Genomic DNA, 21,801 nt, shown 5'->3' on the forward strand with positions numbered 1-21,801 from the left:
AGGCTGGGCTTGTTCCTTGCACAGCCAGCTGAAAGGCTTGGCTGCAGGAACTGGGTGCATTGGTGTATGTAGTTATCCCCTCTGCCTCCTCAGTGAGGGAGTCACTTTGGAGTGGCACTGATCCTGGCTGAGACTTCCTGCTGGGTGTGGTGGGGTAGGAGCTGCTTTGAAGGGATACTTCTGAGGCAAGTGGTTTGGATGGGGTGGGGCCACAGGGGAACAATGGAACAGGGCACGAGGTGCTAGCAAGGTAGATGAAGAATGTTAGCACTGGCTCCTGCAAAGGTCTGGCTATCCAGGCTTGGGGAGAGGAGGAAAAATGGTGTCCACTAGCACTTTTATTCCTGTAGAAATCTGCAGGTCCTTGCCCCTCTGGCATAAATTCTAATATTAGTCAGTAAATGTCCTTTATGTATACCCCAGGTGCTGCTTTTGTGCTTTGTCTTGGGCTGAGTTATTTAGTATGCTGGGTATTAAGGTCAGAAACTTGGTTTCCTATTTCCTTCCAGCTCTCCTGGAGTTAAGCCAGGAGAGTTTTATAATATATAAAATTTATATAAATTTTAAATTATATATAGAGAGAGTGCATGAGTTGGGGAGAGGGGCAGAGGGAGAGAGAGAGAATCTGAGCATGGAGCCTGACACGGGGCTTGATCCTCTGACTCTGGTACCACATTCTGAGCCAAAATCAAGAGGACACTCAACCGACTGAGCCACCTAGGTGCCCCCAGCCCACTAAGTTTTAAATCTCTGAATTAAGCCCTGCTGGTTTTCAAAACCAGACCTTATGGTGGCTCGTCTTCCCAGTGCAGTTCCCCAGTACTGGGAGTGCCTAGTGTGGAGTCTGATCCCTTTGCTTCTCTTTGCTTGTGTTGTCCCTCCCATTTGTGGTTGGTCACTCAGGGGGTCTGTTTCCAAACAGTATCTCTGCCTCTTCTACCCTTTTTGATGTGGCATTTTCTCTGCAACCAGCGATGGTAGGTCTGCTCTGCCAGTCTGCAAGTAATTTTCAGAGTTAGTTGCATAGTGCTAGCTATTACCTTGGTGTATCTTTGGGACATGGTAAACTCAGGATCCTTCTCCTTTGCCATCTTTCCTTCTTCCATATCTAGTAACATTTAAAAAGAATTATACCTATGAACAACTGGGATTTATCTCAATACAAGGCTGATTAATATTTGAAAATCAATATACTATACTATATTAACAGAATAAAGACAAAACTCCATGATCATGTTAATAAATACAGAAAGAGCATTTGACAAAATCCAGCACCCTTTTATAAAAACACTCTACAAACCAAGAATAATAAGGAACATCCTCAACCTGATAATATTTACAAATAACCCACAGTTAACATTATACTTCATGGTAAAAGGCTATGGATGCTTTCCAGTAACAAGACAAAGATGTCCACTCCTGCTACTTCTATTCAACACTTGACTATTTTTGTTCTAGCCAGGTCAATTAGACAAGAAAAAGATATAAAAGACATCTAGATTGAAATGGAAGATGTAAAACTGTCCTTATTTGCAAATGACATGATCTTGTACATAGATAATCTTAACAAATCCATTAAAAATCTTTTAGAATATGTTCAGCATGGTTGCAGACACAAGATCATTACACAAAAATTAATTGCATTTCTATACCCTAGAAATGTCTATAACTGAAAGCAAAATTAAGAAAACAATTCCATTTACAATAACATCAGAAAGAATAATTAGTAAATTTAACAAAAGAAGTGTAAAACTTGTACACTAAAACTATGAAACGTTGGTAAAAGAAAGTAAAGAAGACCAAAATAAATTCAAAGTAATAATGGATTCGAAGATAATATTGGCAAGTTGGTAATACTCCCCAATCATCTAAAGATTCAACACAATCTCTATCAAAATCTGTGCTTCTGTTTTTATAGAAATTAACAAGCTGATGCTAAAATTCATATGGAAATATAATAGACTAAGAATAGCCAAAACAATACTGAAAAAGGAGAATAATTTAATTTTTCTAGGAACATACTCCTAATTTCAAAACTTACTATAAAGCAACAGTGATCAAGATGGTGTGGGTGCTGGTGTAAGGATAGACATATAGATCCATGAAATAGGATTGAGAGGTTTTTTTAATGTTTATTTATTTATTTTTGAGAGAGACAGAGCAAGCGGGTGAGAGGCAGAGAGAGGGCATCCCAAGCAGGCTCCACACTGTCAGTGTAGCCCAATGTGGGGCTTCATCTCATGATAGAGAGATCATGATCTGAGCTGATATCAAGAGTCAGATGCTTAGCCGACTGAGCCACCCAGGCGCCCCTAAGATTGACAGTTTCTTTTATAAATTTCATTATGGTCAGTTGATTTTTAACAAGTGTATCAGGACATTCACTAAGGAAAGAAATATTTTCAACAAATGATGCTGAGACAGCTGGATATGTAAAGGAATGAAGTTGGACCTCCTATCTCATACTGTATGTAAAAATTAAGTCAAAATGGTTCACAGACCTAATGTAGAGCTAATACTATAAAACTCTTAGAAGAAAAAAACATAGACGTAAATCTCTGTGATCTTGGGTTAGGCAAAGTTTTCTGAGATATGATGCCAAAAGCACAAGTAAGAGATGAAAAATTAGATATATTAGAATTTATTAAATTATAAATTTTGTGCTTCAAAGGACACTATTAAGGAAGTAAAAAAACAACCCACAGAATGGGAGAAATACTTTCAACTCCTATATCTGCTAGAGGACTTGTATTTAGTTTAAATAACTCTTACAACTCAATAATAATGTAAAAAAAAAAACTATTTAAAAATGGGCAAAGGGTCTGAATAGACATTTCTCCAAAGAAGAGATAAAAATGGCCAATAAGCACATGAGAAAATACTCAATATCATTAGTCATTAGGGAAATGCAAACCAAACTACAATGAGATACTTCATACCTACTAGGACAGTTAGAATCAAAAAGTCAGATGACCAATGTTGGGGAGGACTGGTAGAAACTGGAATGCTGGTGGAAACGTACAATGGTGCAGCTGCTTTGAAAAACAGTTTGACAATTCTCCTAAATGTCACACATGGAGTTACCATATAGCCTGGCAAACATGAAAACTTATGTTCACACAAACACCTCATACATGAACATTCATGGCAGCATATTTATCAGAAAATGGAAAAAATCCATTTATCTACTGATGATAAATGTAATATGGTATATTCATACAATGGAATGTTATGGGGCAATGCAAAGGAATAAAATGCTAATACATGTCATAATATTGATGAACCTTAAAAATATGACACTAAGTGAAAATCAGTCACAAAAGACTATATACTGTGTGATTTCATTTATCTGAACATTTCATATCTGGGTATTGTGGAATGTCCAGAATAGGTAAATTTGTCAAGACAGAAAGTAGATTAGGGATTGCCTGAGGATGGGGAGTAGTAGGGAGAAGGTGTGACTACTAATGGGTATGAAATGTCTTTTTTGGTGTGATGGAAATATTCTCTAGTTGATAGTGGTGATGGTTTCACAATTCTGGATACAGTAAAACCACTGAATTGTTCACTTTTTTTAAAGGATGAATTTTGTGGTGTGTGAATTATACCTCCAAAAACTATCCTGTGAGAAAAAGATGCATGTATTATTCATTCAGAACATATTTGAGTATCTCCTGATTGTCAGGCATCTTAATAACCCCACTGTGTGACTCACCTAGAATCTTACTCTTGGTTTGTGATTTTGGGCCTAAATCAGCATGAAAATCACTTGGTTATCTTTTTAAAAAATGGAAATTTCCCAGTGTCCATACCCAGAGATTCAGCCTTAATATAACAGAGATGGGATTTGAGAATGTATGTTTATAACAAGTGCCCTTAAGTATCTCTGATGCAGCTACTTGGGAGGACCACATTTAAAAACAGTGCTCTGGGGGCTTCTGGGTGGCTCAGTCAGTTAAGTGTCCAACTTTTGATTTAGGCTCAGGTCATGATCTCACTGCTTGTGAGATTGAGCCCCAGGTGGGGCTCAATGCTGACAGTATGGAGTCTGCTTGGGATCCTCTCTCACTTGTTCTCTGCCCCTCACCTGCTCACACACATGCACAGGTGCGCGCTCTCTCTCAAAATAAATGAATAAACTTAAAAAATAAAAATAAAAACAGTGATATGGGAGAATAAAGTCTCAGTTTTACCAGCTACATTTTTATTTCCTTCTTCTCTTCTTAAAGGGACATTTTCTCCTCCTCCTCCTTCTCCTCCTCCTCCTTCTTCTTCTTCTTTTTTAAAGTTTATTTATTTTGAGAGAGAGAGAGAGAGAGAGAGAGAGAGAGAGAGAGAGAGAGAGAGAGAGAATGAGCAGGGGAGGGGCAGAGAGACAGAGAGAAGGAGAGAGAGAGAGAATCCAAAGCAGGATCTGTGCTGTCAGTGTGAAGCCTGATGCGGGGGAAAGGAACTTTACTTTCTGAACTGAATGTGTATAGATTAAAATAAAAACATTTTATTTTTAAAGTTTATTTATTTATTTTGAGAGAGACAGAGTCACACAGGGCTCCATCCCACGAACCTAGAGATCATGACCTGAGTGGAAATCAGTAGTCCAAAGCTCAACCAACTGAGTCACCTAGGTGCCCTGAAAACATTTTATTTTTTTCATGTTTCTCAGTGCCTTTGATCAGGTCTTTTTTCAAAATTAGCTGTCCATAATGGTTTGACATTTACGGAGTAAACATTTATGCAGCAGGCTTCGCTTCTTCCGTGGTGGGTTGCTTTTCTGTAGGCTTCTTCTCAGCTGCTGGTTTCTTCGTAGCTGCAGCCTTTTTCCCACCAAAGGTTCTTCTGCTTCTTCACACCAACAGCCTTCTTTCCTTTCTTCCCACAGGCTTCTTGCCTAGATACCCCTTCTCATCTGATTTGGCCTCTAAGCCTACTGCTGCCTTATCCATCTGGAGTTTATGATTCCTGGCCTGATGAAGAATGGTTGTTCCAGCACATAGTCTTTGCATATGGATTTATGTTCAGCATGATACTCGGGTTATTCAGTGGATTCTTTTTTAGGACTCTGTGATGACTCTTCTTGGATGGTGCTCAGAGGGTTCTTTGGATCTCTGAGCTTTTTCAGGATTCTGCTAAGGTCTGTATTAAGCATCTTGTGCATGGGAAGGTTATAGTCACTCTTGAGAGAGGCAGCCTTATGCCAAGTGCCATACAGATTGTCTAACTGCAGAAAGCACTTTCAGTACAAATGGAGAAACATCCCACATGCCCACGAGGAACAAGTTTCAAAATGTTCAGTTTGCTTACATTAAGTAGATTAATTCCAGGCATGTTTCTGCAGGCCTTGATGGTACTTTTATCCTCATTATAGATAATTCAGGATCCCCTGCATTGGATACAACAATTTTTTTTTTTTTTTTTTTTTACATTTTGCCCTTGCCATTTCTCATGTACAGAGAGGCATAGACCTTTTTGATCTCATTCTTGGCTTTAAGTGTCTTAAGAAGCAAAACAGCCTCCTTGGTCTTCTTGTAGCCTTCAACTTTATCTTCAACTACCAGAGGAAGTTCAGGAACTTCCTCAATACGATGATCTTTAAGACATGAGCAGTGATGATAAGGCTGAGGAGGCAGCCAAGGCAGAGCAGATTACGTATTGCTTGTGTTGTGTTCACTCGTGCCAGTGGTTGGTACAAACATGTGGCCCCCATGACACATATTTCTAGAAGCATCCTGGCCAGAAGAGTGAGTCCCACCACCTCAAACTCTGGGAATTCAAGCCACTGCCCTGCTAGTACCCCAAGATTCAGCCCTGGTTTGATGACTGGCTAATTCACTGACAGCATCTGTTGTTTTTGTGCAAGTTGGTGTGAACAAAGTTCACAATATCAGGTCAAATGGGAGCCTTGAACCCAGCAGGCAAAGTATTTTTTGCTCAATGACTGCCCCTTTTTAGAGTACATGGATATCAGTGGATAAGCAATGGCGGGGACAGGAGAGAGCCCTGCTCTTCTCAACCCTACAGCTCCCACTGGAAAAAAAAGAAAACAAAACATTTTAGAATATTTATTATTATATTTCTGGAGAAATAGTCTATTTCTTAGTTCTCAATGGATTGAAGAAATCACAATAGATGATACTGACAGATTAGAATGTATAAAAATAAACAATGAAAATGGTAAAAAATGGTAGCTGATGAGAAAAACTTACCTGAGTGTAGGAGACAGTGGGTTAATAGTTATAACAAAGTGATTATTCAAATTTATAAGAAAATTATTAAGATTCCAGTAGATGAATGCAGAAATAAATATGTAAAAAATTTTAAAAAATAAAAGAAGTGCAAATTAACTTCTGGATTATATTTTTATGCTTAATAAAGCAGCAAATTATTAAAATGATTAGGTCCTATGGTTGTGGTTAAATTGGTGTGGGTTTCCATTTAGGAAAGCAGTGTGAAGTTAGTATAAAGTAGTTTGATCATGTCTCATGAGCCATAAAAATATTTATCTCCTTTGATTCCAATGATATCAGTCATGAAAATTTGTCTTAGAAACATGATTTAACAGAAACAAAAATGTGAATTTTTAGATATTCAGTTGGAAATTGAATAAATGTGAAACAAGTAAATTGTTTGATAATTCATTGTATGTCAATATAATAGACTGTTACACAAGCATGAATTATAAAGACATGCATTATGCTCATACATAAGGGAAACAATACCTAAAAAGGTGTTTGTGCTACAAATAACAGTGGTGGAATGTTTTTAAAAATCCTTAATTTTTTCAACATTTTATTATGGAGATTTCCCAACATACAACAAAGTTAAAAGAATTTTACAGTGAATATCCATATATCACCACTTAAATGCTGCCACTAACATATTGTTATACTTTATCATATAGTTATATACTGTAATATTTTTATATTTATTTTTCATTAAAATTTTAAAATTCCCCCTGTTATGCATATTTTTGATTAACAGAGACATAACTTCTAAGTTTCCATTAAAAGATTTAGAACAGTTTCTTGTAAGTTTGTAAACTGGCCACCAGGTGTAGCTCTGGACCCATAGCATCCTGGGATAAGCATCTTCAAGGAAGGTTTTAGAAAGGTAACTTCCAAATGCAATCAGACTTGTTTTGTTCATTCAGTAAGGGTACAGTAAATCTCTTTTTCATTAAGATCTAAAGTAATTTAGGTTACATATTTATTTTATTGTTCATAAAGTCTTTGCCACAATTTCTTTTACCTGGAACTTGACTTTCTGACTCCACAGCATCCAGGTCAAAAGTTTTGGGTTATGTTATTTGAAATGATTATTTTAAGAAGGTTAAAATTAGTTATGGAAATGCAAATGTTCATATTTTTTTGTACAATGAAAACTCATCTGAACTATAATTTTTCTTTAGTGTGATTTATGTCCTTATCTCTTTAAACATAAACTCTGTAAGGTTTGGAACTATGTCTAGCACAATGACAGGCATGCAGTGAATATTTGTTGAATAGGTACACAAAAAGAATAATTTGAAACATTTTTCTGAAGGCTGTTTTGAAGGAATTGGAAAATCTATTCTTTAAGAAGTATGATTGTTCCTTTTTATTTTCTTTTAATAAAGGAGAAAATGATTAATTTTAAATATTCTTCATAGTTTAAAAATAGCTCCCAGATAAAAATATTTTTCTGCTTTTAATTGTAAAAAAGAACATTGTCATTTTTAAAGGAAAATAGAGCCTAACTATGTTGAAATCCATTTTAAACAAAAATACTGTCTCTTCTTTTCTTCCCCTTAAAGGAATCCTCAATTTCTCTCTATGTTAGATGCCATCGACTATTAATTTGTTTCTACACACCAGAGGATAAAATCATGGAGGCAAGAACTTAATGGTATGGTCAAATAAACTCTCAACTGGAATAACCAGGGGGAAGGATTTTCCAATTTAAAGTGTCCCCCCCCCCCGCCCCTTTTTTAAAGGAGAGAATATTTGATAAGCTGTCTATGAAACAGTAGTTTTTTTTTTTTTCTCATAAAATAAAGCTATTCAGAATAAAAGGTGTTGGGAGAATTTTAGTGTAAGTAGAGATGTCTTTCTCAAGGAATTTAATATCATGTTTTAGAATTTTTTATAGTAAGATGGAAAGATTCATCATGAATAAACATTATAGTTGTTTTGGGGCACTTGGGTGGCTTAGTCGGTTGAGTGTCCTACTTTGGCTCAGGTCATGATCTTGTGCTTCATGAGGTCGAGTCCTGCACTGGGCTGTGTTGACAGATCAGAGCCTGGAGTCTGCCTGGAATTCTGTGTCTCCCTCTTTCTCTGCCCCTCCCCTGCTCACCCTCTGTCTGTTTCAAAAATAAATTAAACATTAAAAAAAAAAAAACAACAACCCAAAACATTATAGTTGTTTTCAGAAGGATTTTTGTTGTATAGAAAAAAGAAATATTCTAAGAAATAGGACCACAAAATTACTTAGCTCAAGAATTAAATTACTGGCAAACTTTATGTTTTGTCACTGTATTCTGCTTTTACATGTATTCTTTTAATTATACTTGACAAAGAAGAGTCATTTCATATATAGCCTAAAGGGCTGGAACTTTGAGGGTCTTTACTGTTCTTCATTTCCTTGAAAAGTAAGTAATGTCTATATTGCATACCTGTCTTGCATACCTTCTCTCCCTTCCTTTGTCTTTTCTCTCCTCTTTCCCCTCTTTCCTAACCCACGCTTTTTTTTAAAACCATTACTAGTTTGTTTAGAGAAAGATTAGTTACCGCTGAAAGAATTTTACAACAGATATTTGGGGAATATAAAATACTTGTTAAACAAAGTTATACTAGGTACAGATTTAGGTCATTATCACCATGTTCTTTATAACTGCCCCCAAATATACAGATTAATATTTTAACATTTATTTGCTTTTACTTGAATATCTTGATTCATTTTTATCTAACATCAGCTCCACTTATGATAATCAGCAGATAACTTCAAATTACAATTCCTATTGCAAAGTGTATATGAAAAAAAATGCATGCATAATTTTGATCATGATTATTGTACTTGCCTGAGTCATGGGTTGCATCATCTTCTGCAATCTGATTTATGATTCAGAAACTTTTATTTCCACTATATATTTTCAATCCCTACATAAGCATCAGTCATAGCAGATAAATATGCGATTACAATTTGCTTTAGTAGAAAAATCTGGATAATTTCTTCTGGGCTATTGTAAGAATTTTCAGCTTTTTCTTTAAATAATAAACTTTATGCCCTGCTAAATGACAATTTTTTTTCTGTTTCATAATTCTTAGAGGTTATTTTAAATTTTTTTACTAGTTAATGAACTTGACAAAATCATTTTATTTTGCAAGTTGGGAAGGCGTGTGGTTTGTTCTCATGTGAATTTTGCACTTTCACAGTAACAATCAGAGCCAGAGTAGCCATAGAAGACTTTGATGTTCTAGGGGAAGGAAACTTTCCCCTTCTTTTCTTCTAGGCTCTTTGGCTGGACTAATATTACATTGAAATAAGACAGATTGACTAAAAAACAAATTTAATTTTGTATGTATGGGAGCCTGACACAGGCATTAGAGGGTCAAAGATAGTATATATGCCATCTTAGGCTAAAGAGAAAAGGGTAGGCATCTGGGCTCAAAGGGAAGGAAGACAATTCATAGGAAGACGAGAAGAGCAAATGTTTGCCATGTTATGCAGTTAAGTCTTTCTGATTAAAAATTATCTCTGGTAATTGCTCTCTTCCTGATACAAGTCCCATATCTAAAATTTTTTAGGTAGTTAAGGGGGAGGTAAAAAGCTCTTCTTGAGTCTGAGAGATGCCTTGATTGCCTTCCAGTCAAATAATCCATATGCCAAAGTGGCACATTCTAGGGTGGCTTGTCCTGAACCCCATCAATATAATTAAGTAAACCTTCAGACCCTGACAGAACAATTGATTTTAAAATATACGTTGGTTGTTAGTTTAATTTCCTTGCTTTCAATTTTCACCTCCTTTTTGCGTTTAAAAATTGGTGAATATGGAAATGTTATTTTGTTTCATAATTAAAGGCTATGTACAATTATCACAGTGCCCAAGATGAGGTGGGTGCTAGGCATTATGTCTACATTATCTCATGGAATCTTTACCATAACCCTATAAAGTACAAGTAGTGTTGCAGGATTTTTACCGCAATACCCAGGATTCGTTGGCTTGCTGCTTCAAAGAATAAAGAAATGAACAAAACTGAGCAGCAGGCAAAAGTTTATTAGAGTATAAGATCAGGAAGGAAGAATAGTATGAAAGTACTCTTTACAAAGAAGGGGCATTGGAAAGTGAATACCCGCAACTATAGGCAAGGGTCTTTGTTTTATACGGTTTTGGTCAGCCCCCTCTTCCCTTCCCCCTTATTCCTTCTCAGGTTCTACCCTCATTGGCTGGATAACTCTAGGTGCTGTGTTGTCCATTTCTTACTGGCTCCTTTCCATTGTGTGAGGGGTAGTCTATGACCATACCATTCCTTGTGGGTCATATGTTTTATGGTCTACTTATTTTTAGTCAGGTTTTTTGTCAAATTCCTGAGGGAAAACTGAGGGGGAGTTGGTGGTGTCTGTTACATTCTTAAGAGGAACCTTATGCCTGAGGGGGTTTGCTGTGGTCAGACACTCCCAGCATTGTTCCAAAATATGTGTTTTTCCCCACCCAAGGACCTCAGGTTCTAATCTTTCCCTACTGAATCCTATCTTTTCCTACCATAGTAGTAGTATTCTTTTACAGAGGATGAAGGAAAATGAGGCACAGAGGCTAGGTTCTTAGCAAGGATCACATTTATCATCGTTGAAATTATGTGTGGGAACCAGGGTAGATACTGAAGACACTAAGAGGTATGAGTCTTTATTCTAGAAAATCTTCAGTATGGGTTATTGAGACAAGGCATATCTGAAAAAAAAAAAAAAGAGAGAGATAAGACCTTTCATTTTTTGGCAAGTGCCATAAATCTTACAGTAATATCTCCTGGGAGAAGTGAGTCAATTTTGAGGTTGGAAAAATTATCTGAGACTATTCTAGAGACCAAAGTGAAGTGCAACTCTACTATTTTTTCATGAATCTATTTATTGCCCTTATATTCTTAAGAGTTAAAATGTATTTCCCCGTATTATTTTTTTGAAATGAGATGGAAGGATAATTTCTTTTCTTTTCTTTTCTTTTCTTTTCTTTTCTTTTCTTTTCTTTTCTTTTCTTTTCTTTTCTTTCTTTTTTTTTAATTTTTAACATTTATTTATTATTGAGAGAGCGTGAACAGGGGAGGGGCAGAGAGTGGAGAGTGTTAAAGTCCTCATATGAGTGAAGTCATATGATTTTTGTCTTTCTCTGAGTAATTTCACTTAGCATAATACCCTCCAGTTCTATCCACATAGTTGCAAATGGCAAGATTTCATTCTTTTTGATTGCCGAGTAATACTCCATTGTATATATATACCACATCTTCTTTATCCATTCATCCATCATTGGACATTTGGGCTCTTTCCATACTTCGGCTATTGTTGATAGTGCTGCTATAAACATTGGGGTGCATGTGTCCCTTCAAAACAGCAACCCTGCGTTCCTTGGATAAATACTTAGTAGTGCAATTGCTGGGTCATAGGGTAGTTCTATTTTTAGTTCTTTGAGAAACCGCCAGAGTGGCTGCACCAGCTTGCGTTCTCACCAACAATGCAAAAGAGATCCTCTTTCTCCGCATCCTCGCCAACATCTGTTGTTGCCTGAGTTGTTCATGTTAGCCTTTCTGACAGGTGTGAGGTGGTATCTCATGGTGGTTTTGATTTGTATTTCCCTGATGATGAGTGATGTTGAGCACTTTTTCATGTGTTGGTTGGCCATCTGGATGTCTTCTTTGGAGAAGTGTCTATTCATGTCTTTTGCCCATTTCTTCACTGGATTATTTGTTTTTTGGGTGTTGAGTTTGATAAGTTCTTTCTAGATTTTGGATACTAACCCTTTATCTGATATGTCGTTTGCAAAAATATTCTCCCATTCTGTCGGTTGCTTTTTAGTTTTGTTGATTGTTTCTTTCGTTGTGCAGAAGCTTTTTATTTTGAGGAGGTCCCAATAGTTCATTTTTGCTTTTGTTTCCCTTGCCTCCAGAGACATGTTGAGTAAGAAGTTTCTGCGGGCAAGATCAAAGAAGTTTTTGCCTGCTTTCTTCTTGAGGATTTTGATGGCTTCCTGTCTTACATTTAGGTCTTTCATCCATTTTGAGTTTATTTTTGTGTATGGTGTAAGAAAGTGGTCCATGTTCATTCTTCTGCATGTCACTTTCCAGTTTTCTCAGCACCACTTGCTGAAGAGACTGTCTTTATTCCATTGGATATTCTTTCCTGCTTTGTCAAAGATTAGTTGGCCTTATGTTTGTGGGTCCATTTCTGGGTTCTCTATTCTGTTCCATTGATCTGAGTGTTTTTGTGCCACATAATGCTTACTTTTTATTACTAAATGTGTATACACACATGGGAAAACCCAGAAGAGTAGAAATATGAGGAAATAAAATACCACATTTCAATCACTTAAAATTTTTTTTTTTAATTTTAGTGTTTCCATTACATTTTTTCTGCAGATTTAAAAAATCTGTTATTTTAATGTTATATATATAATATTTTTTTCAGTTTAAATCTTATAACTTTTTCATATAATTATAAAGTCTGTACAGACTTTTAAAAAATGGCTTTAAAAGTATTCTTTTGGGGTACCTGGCTGGCCCAGTCAGAAGAACACGTGACTCTTGATCTCAAGGTTGTGAGTTCAGCCCCCACATTGGGTGCAGAGATTACTTAAAAAAATAAATTCTTTTTAAAAAATGTATTCTTTTAAGTAAATATATCATAGGTCACTTAACTTCATATTTTTGTTTTTATTTTTATTTTTTCCAGTTTGTTCTGGAAGGTAGGAGGAGATAGGGTTAAGTTAGTTAGGTGGACTGGACTTAGAAGGTGGAACAGAAATCTGGATTCTGGTGCACCTGGGTGGGTGGCTTAGTCGGTTAAGCATCTGACTTTGGCTCAGGTCATGATCTCGTGATTTGTGGGTTTGAGCCCCATGTCAGGCTCTGTGCTGACAGCTCAGAGCCTGGAACCTGCTTCAGATTCTGTATCTCCTTCTCTCTCTGCCCCTCCCCTGCTCATGCTCTGTCTCTGTCTCTCAACAATAAATAAGTGTTAAAAAAAAAAAGTCTGGATTCTGAACTATTAAATTAATGATTAAAATTACTCAAATTGTAGACAACTTAAAGATCAAGTCCAGGACAAGATTAACAAAAACTAAAATGCTACCCTCTGGCTCCATGGTTGATTCTTTTTTTTTTTTTTTTCAATATATGAAATTTATTGTCAAATTGGTTTCCATACAACACCCAGTGCTCATCCCAAAAGGTGCCCTCCTCAATACCCATCACCCACCCTCCCCTCCCTCCCACCCCCCATCAACCCTCAGTTTGTTCTCAGTTTTTAATAGTCTCTTATGCTTTGGCTCTCTCCCACTCTAACCTCTTTTTTGTTTTTTTTCCTTCCCCTCCCCCATGAGTTTCTGTTAAGTTTCTCAGGATCCACATAAGAGTGAAACCATATGGTATCTGTCTTTCTCTGCATGGCTTATTTCACTTAGCATCACAGTCTCCAGTTCTATCCATGTTGCTACAAAAGGCCATATTTCATTCATTCTCATTGCCACGTAGTATTCCATTGTGTATATAAACCACAATTTCTTTATCCATTCATCAATTGATGGACATTTAGGCTCTTTCCATAATTTGGCTATTGTTGAGAGTGCTGCTATAAACATTGGGGTACAAGTGCCCCTATGCATCAGTACTCCTGTATCCCTTGGATAAATTCCTAGCAGTGCTATTGCTGGGTCATAGGGTAGGTCTATTTTTAATTTTCTGAGGAACCTCCACACTGCTTTCCAGAGCGGCTGCGCCAATTTGCATTCCCACCAACAGTGCAAGAGGGTTCCCATTTCTCCACCTCCTCTCCAGCATCTATAGTCTCCTGATTTGTTCATTTTGGCCACTCTGACTGGCGTGAGGTGATATCTGAGTGTGGTTTTGATTTGTATTTCCCTGATAAGGAGCGACGTTGAACATCTTTTCATGTGCCTATTGGCCATCCGGATGTCTTCTTTAGAGAAGTGTCTATTCATGTTTTCTGATTCTTTAGTAGAATATGGCATTCTTTCCCGTGAACCCAGGTACTTTTGCCATCATAGGCTAGAGATTTAAGATAATCAGTTTTTAGGTGAAAGCCAAGGATATGAAGTTAGAGATTACAACAACCAGGTCTAATTTGTCAAAGAGAATATACAAAGATCCAGGAAACAGGAGCAGAAAGTCATAGGTAGCATCAGTAATCAGAACATAGATATTTGAACTGGGGGTAAAGATAATTTTCCTACCGAATGTCTTACACTTATTTGCTAAATGCAGTTTCTCTAAATGTTTTCGAGAAGTCTCTGCATTGTGATATAGTGTTAAAGGGAAAATAATAAGGTTATATGTTAGAATAATAATAATAGTAATTTTTTCTTTCTCTCAAGTTTCTAGATTTTCTGTGTTATGATTATATTTACTATTATAATTAAAATAATTTAAAAAGTATTCAAATAATTTAAGGACTATCAATTATAATAATGAGTTTTAACCAAAAATTTCATGGCACATAATACATGTTTCAGATGCCTGTATGTGAATTAGCACTGGACTTGGGGGTTAAAGGAATTGGGTTTTAGGCCAAACTGCTCCAGTACTATGTATGCTTTTTATTCCAATTCTGATGTGTATTTTTTCCCCACACCATCAAGCAGTTCTTGGACACCAGCTCAGTATCCTACAATTCAACTCATTTCTGATACTGTCTACCTAGAGATAGTGTCAGATTCAACAAGTTAATGGTTCAGTTCCACAAGACTGCCGCTACTTCAGATGTCAGTCATAAGTTCAGATTGGTATCTATGCTTCTGACCAACTGACTGTAAATTAGAGGTTCCCAAGGCCCCTTCCTTAGGTTTAATTAATTTGCTAGAGTGCCTCAAGAACTCAGGAATCTAGTTTACTTAATAGAATACCAGTTTGCTGTAAAAGGATATAACTCAGGAATGGTCAGATGGAAGAGATGCATAGGATGAGGTATGTGGGAAAGTATGTGGCTACAGAGCTTCCATGCTCTCTCTAGGTGTATGACTCTCATCAAATCTCCACAAGTTCACCAGCTGGAAGCTCTCCAAACTCAATCCCTAGGTATGATTGATTAAATCATTGGCCATTGACTATCAATTCAACCTCCATTTCCTCTTCCCTTCTGAGGGTTCAGGGTGGGTGGGATTGAAAGTTCCAACCATCCAATTTCATGGTTCACCTGGCTTTTTAAAAAGTCACTACATTAGCATAAACCCTGGTGTGTTTAAAAGAGATTTGTTGTGATATCAAAGCCCCTTCATGGTTCTTACCATTTTAGAATTATAAGGGTTTTAGGAGCTCTGGGACAGCAACAGGGACAAAGACCAAATGTAAATAATTCTTATTATAAGTGACAATGTTACACCCTGCAAGTCACTTTTATATCTGGTTTTCTACTTTCTTTTCTGTAAAATTGAGATAAAATAGTATCTACCTCTTGGGCCTATTGAAGAGATTATGATAATATCTTTGAAAGTGCTTCCTAATATGCCTCACAAATGTAAGCTATTGTGGAAATTTTAGAATGATATAAAACAAAAGCAAGTTCTTTCAAGTTTTGAGAAATATTTAAAAATACAAAATGAAAGTTAAATGTTATAATCAAGGAAAACAGCTTTTTTCTAAATGCTGCCTCTTCCTAAAAGAAGTATCTGGAAGTATAAGTATAAAAAAATCTAAATAGTTGGAATAACACAGTAGATGAGGCAAATAATGAAGATATAGCTAAAGAGTGAATTGGTAAGTTGTAAGGAACACTCCTTACACATTTGTAAGCACATTTCTAGAAGGAAAACTTGAGATATGGAAGATGAAAATGGTAGTATTAATAATAGAATTTCAGAAACAGAAATGAAAATGGAGAGGAGGAAACAATTGAGGAACACAGTGGAAATATATTTCTTGGAATTAAAAAAAAAATTACCTCAGATCAAAAAGGCACAAGGAGCACCAATCAGGAGAAAGAAAAGCTCACATCTAGACATCCAGAATATTTAAGAAATTCAAGATTAAAGAAAAATTTTAAAGCCTTTAGAGAAAAAGAAGTAACGACTAAAAATTAACAAAAATCAAATTAATTTTAGGTTATTATTTTTTTTGACTTTAGGTTTGCATTACTGAATGCAAGGAGACAATGGAGTAAAATTAAAAAATCTTTTAAAAAATTAAATAGTTGACATACAGTGTTGCATGAGTTAGTTTCATGTGTACAACATAGCGATTTGAGAAGTCTATAATGTTATGCTAATTCACAAGTGTAGCTACCACCTGTCATCACACAATGCTATTATTAAATACAATTGACTATATTCCCTATGCTATATCTTTCATCTCCATGACTTATTCATTCCATAACTGGAAGCCTGTGTCTTCCACTCCCTTTTACCCATCCCCACCTGCTCCATGAGTTTGTTTTCTGTATTATGGGTCTGTTTCTCCTTTATTTTTGTTTGTTTTTATTGTTTTTTAGATTCCATGTATAAGTGAAATCATGTGGTATTTGTCTTTCCGTCTGATTTGCTTAACTTAGCATAATATCTTCTAGATTCATCCATTTTGGGGTACATCCAAACATGTACACACACACTACATCTTTATCCATTGCTCTATCAATGGACACTTGGGTTTCTTCCATATCTTGGCCATTGTACATAACGCTGAAGGAAACTTTGGAGTGTGTGTATGTCTTTTCAGATTAGTGTTTTCATTTTCTTTAGATAATACCCAGTAATGGAATTACTGGATTATATGATATTTCTTTTTTAAAAAATTTTTAATGTTTGTTTTTGAGAGAGAGAGAGAGAGAGTGGGCACCCAAGTGGGGTAGGGGCAGAGAAAGCCCGAGACACAGAATCCAAAGTAGGCTGCAGGCTCTGAGCTGTCAGCACAGAGCCTGACATGAGGCTCTAACCCACAAGCTGTGAGATCATGACCTGAGCTTAAGTTGGATGCTTAACTGACTGAGCCATCCAGGTGCCCCTGGTATTTCTGTATTTAATGTTTTAAGGAACTTCCATGCTGTCTTCCACAGTGGCTAACCAATTTACATTTCTACCAATAGTGTGTGAAGTCTCCTTTTTCTCCACATCCCTGCCACATTTGTTATTTCTTATCTTTTTGGTATTAGCCATGAGTGATAGCTCATTATGGTTTTGATTTGCATTTCCCTGATGATTTGTGACATTAAACATCTTTTTTTTCTTTTTTCTTTTCTGGCTATTTTATTTTATTTTATTTTATTTTATTTTATTTTATTTTATTTTATTTTTTTCCCCCAGATTTTATATAAATTCAAATTAGTTAACATATAGTGTAGTATTGGCTTCAGGAGTAGAATTTAGTGATTTATAACTTACATGTAACACCCACTCCTCATCACAACAAGTGCCCTCCTTAATACCCATCACCCATTAAGCCCATTCTTCCCTTGCCTTACCTCTAGCAGCCCTCAGTCTTTTTTCTATACTCAAGAGTCTCTTATGTTTGTGTCTACTATTTCTCTGTCTTCTTTGGAAAAATGTCTGTTCATGTCCTCTGCACATTTTAAAATTAGATTATTTGGGATTTTTTTGGTGTTGATTTGTATAAGTTCTTTAGATGTTCTGGATTTAACCTTATCAGATATATCATTAGCAAATGTCTTCTCCCATTAACTAGGTTGTCTTTTTTTTGTTGTTGATGTTTTCCTTCACTATGCGAAAGTTTTTTATTTTGGTGTAGTCCCAGTAGTTTAATTTTGCTTTTGTTTTCCTTGCCTGAGGAGACATATTCATAAATATGTTGCTAAGGCTTATGTCCAAGAGATTAATGCCTGTGTTTTCTTTAAAGAGTTTTATGGTTTCAGCTGTCATGTTTAGGTCATTTATCCATTTTGAGTGCATTTTTGTATATGGTATAAGAAAATGGTCTTAGAATTTTTTTGCATTGTAGCTTCCAGTTTCCCCCAAGCCATTTATTAAAAAGACCATCTTTCCCCCGTTGTGTATTCTTGCCTCCTTTGTCGAAGATTAATTGACCATATGTGTGGGTTTACTTCTGGGCTCTCTATTCTGTTCCATTGATCTAAATGTCTATTTTTATGTCAGTATCATATTGTTCTAATTACTGTGGGTTTGTAGTATAGCTTGAAATCTGAAATTGTGATACTTTGTTGTTCTTTCTCAAGATTGCTTTGGTTATTTGAGACCTTTTGTGTTTCATACACATTTTAAGATTATTTGTCCCAGTTCTGTGAAAAATGCTATGGGGGGGGTGCCTGGTGGCTCAATTGGGTAAGCATTTGACTCTTGATTTTTGGCTCAGCTCATGATCTCATGGTTTGTGGGTTCAAGCCCTGCATCAAAGATTCATACCTCAAGGTTTGAGCCCTTCTTTTTTCTCCTTGGTTTATGCCTAGGTATTTTATTCTCTTTGGTGCAATGTTAAGTGGGATTGTTTCCTTAATTTCTCTTTCTGCTTCTTCATTATTAGTGTATGGAAATGCAATGGATTTGTAGTTTTCTATATATACTATCATGTCATCTGCAAATAGTGACAGTTTTACTTCTTCCTTACCAGTTTGGATGCCTTTTATTTCTTTTTGTTGTCTGCTGTGGCTAGGACTTCCAGTACTATGTTGACTATGTGAGAATGGATATCCTTGTGTTATTCCTGACCTTAGGGTAAAAGCTCTCAGTTTGCCCCCATTAAACATGATGTTAGCTGTGGGTTTTTCATATATAGCCTTTATTATGTTGAGGTATGTTCCTTCTAAACCTATTTTGTTGAGGGTTTTCATCATGAATGTATCTGATACTTTCTCAAATGCTTTTTTTTGCATCTATTAAAATGATCAGATGGTTTTTATCCTTTCTCTTATTGATGTGATGTATCATGTTGATTGATTTGCAAATATTAAACCATGCTTGCACCCCAGGAATACCACCATGATCCCAGCTGGTCATGGTGAATGATTTTTATTGTTGAATTCAATATGCTAATATTTTCTTGAGATTTTTGCTATGTTCATCAAAGATATTGGCCCGTAGTTCTCTTTTTTGATAGTCTCTTTATCTGGTTTTGGTATCAAGGTAATGCAAGCCTCAAAGAATGAATTTGAATATTTTCCTTCCTTTTCTGTATTTTAGAATGGTTTGAGAATATGTATTAAATATTCTTTAAATGTTTGGTAGAATTCACCTGTGAAGCCATCTGGTCCTGGATTTTTGTTTGTTGAGAATTTTTTAATTACTGATTCAATTCCATTGCTGATTCATTCATAAAAACATAAAGCAAATATTAGCAAACACAAAAGGAGAGATAGACAGTAATATAGTAATAGTAGGGGAATTTAACACCCCACTTAAGTTGATGGATAGATCATCCAGAGAAAATCAATAAGGAAACAGTGTCTTTGAAAAAACATTAGACCAGATGAACTTAACAGATATATACAGAATATTCTATCCAGAAACAAAATGAAAACAAAACAGTCCAAAATCTTTAAGACACAGCAAAAGCAGTTCTACAAGGGAAGTTTATAGCAATACAGACTTACCACAAGAAAAAAGAAAAATCTCAAACAACAACAGCAAAACAATCTAAACTTACTTCCAAAGGAACTAGAAAAAGAAGCACAGACCAAAACCTAAAGTTAGTAGAGGGAAGGAAATAATAAGATCAGAGCAGAAATAAATGAAAGAGACTTAAAAAAAAAAAAAAAAAAAGGACTTCCAAGGAAGTTGGTAGAGAAGGAAGATTCTTTGCTCACGTTGTCCCACAGATACAACCAGGCAACACCCACACCAATATAAATTACCCAGAAAAATGGCCCAAAGACTGGCAGAACAGACTTTCCACAGCTAAATGCAGAGAAGAGGCCACATCAAAGTAGGCAGGAAGGGTGGAGACACAGTCAGGAGCTGTTTCATTGATTTTGCACTGAGCTTAGGGTCCTGGCCCACAGGCTTAGAGTGGGCAAGTCCTCAGGAGAACTAATGGACAGGACACACTGCTAGCAGGGAAGGTAGCAAGTGTTTGGGCAGCACCACCTCCCATGGGTGGGTTCGTTGTTTATGCTGAGGGGGAGGAGTGGAAAATGTTTTTTTCCAGCTTCTTTGTTCCCAGAGAAGTCCCCCAGTACCCTCTAAAATCCTTATAAACAGATTTCTCTTCTGTGTTGCCCAGGCTTTGTGCAAACTGTTGATTTTAAACTCTGTGCAAACTGCCTCTCCCTGGGCTGTTATCTCTTAAGGGCTGGAACCCAGCTATCACTTGCCCTCCTTGCTTGCCTAGTGCTGAATCAGCAGACTTAGAAAAAAAAGTTTATTTATTTTGAAAGAGAGAGAGAGAGAGAAAGTCAGAGAGAGAGAGAGAGAGAGGGAGACAGAGAGACAGAGAGACAGAGGGAGAGAGAGATTTCCAAGCAGGCTCCATGCTGTTCAGTATAGAGCCCATTCTGGGGCTCATACTCACAGATCATGACCTGAGCCAAAATCAAGAGTTGAACACTAAACCAACTGAGCCACCCAGGCACCCTGAGTTAGCAGACTTTTAAAGTTCCAGGCTCCAAGTCTCACTGGTTGTACAAACTCACAGAATTCAGCCTCTCTTGTTTTCAAGCCCAGACGTTATGTGGGATTTGTTTTCTCTGTGTGGGCTCCCTGGAGCTTTTCCCTCTCTGCAGGAGCAGCTCCCTCCCTCCTGTGGGCAGCTCTCAACCATAGATTCTGCCCTTCCCAACTTGTATGGTGTGGCTCCTTCTCTACATTTAGTTGTGATTTGTTCTCCTAGTCTTCCAATCACTCTCCAGTTTGTTGAGTTGGATGGGAGTGATATCTAAACATGGGTTGGGATGAGTTTAGGGTCCTCCTACTCCACCATCTTTCTGGTACCCCCACTAGTACACACACTGTGTCTTTTGATTCGAGCATTTAGACCACTTACAACTTAAAGTAATTATTGTTGGTTATGTACTTTTGTTGCTTGATTTATGATTGTTTTTGTAGGTCTTTTCCGTTCTTTCTTTTGTACTCTTTCTTGGAGATTGATGACTCTTTTTTGGTGGTGGGGAGGGGGAGGTTATGCATGGTTTTCTTTCTCTTTATTTCTTTTGTATCTTTTATAGGTTTTTGGTTTGGGTTACCAAGAAGTTCATTTATAGCATCCTAAGTATATAGCACTCTATATTAAGTTGATGAACACTTAAATTTGAACACATTTTAAAATGATTTTTCTTTTACTTCCCCCTCCACCTTTTATGTGTGTGTTGTCATATCTTACATCTTTTATTTATAATTTTCTTACTGCTAATTATGGCCTTTCTTTTCTACTTGGAGAAGTCCCTTTAAAATTTTTTCTAAGGCTAGTTTATTGATGATGAACTCCTTTAACTTGTTTATTTGGGAAACTCTCTCTCTCTCTCTCTTTCAAATCTGAATATCCTTGCTGGGTAGAATATTTTTGGTTGTAGGTTTTTTCTCCTTTCAGTTCTTTGAATACATAATGCCATTCCCTCCTGACCTGCAAAGTTTCTGCTGAAAAATCAGGTTGTAGCCTTATGGGACTTCCCTTGTATGTAACTATTTGCTTCTCTCTGGCTGCTTTTGAATTT

The 21,801-nt window shown here is 36.4% G+C and overlaps 1 pseudogene; it reads right to left on the reverse strand.

The window, feature by feature from the left end:
- Positions 1-4,730: 4,730 nt before the first annotated feature.
- Positions 4,731-10,820, reverse strand: LOC101096460 (annotated as a pseudogene).
- Between the last annotated feature and the right edge of the window lie 10,981 nt (positions 10,821-21,801).

The sequence above is a fragment of the Felis catus genome, chromosome A2 (genome assembly GCF_018350175.1).
Source record: "Felis catus isolate Fca126 chromosome A2, F.catus_Fca126_mat1.0, whole genome shotgun sequence".
Lineage (NCBI taxonomy): Eukaryota > Metazoa > Chordata > Mammalia > Carnivora > Felidae > Felis > Felis catus.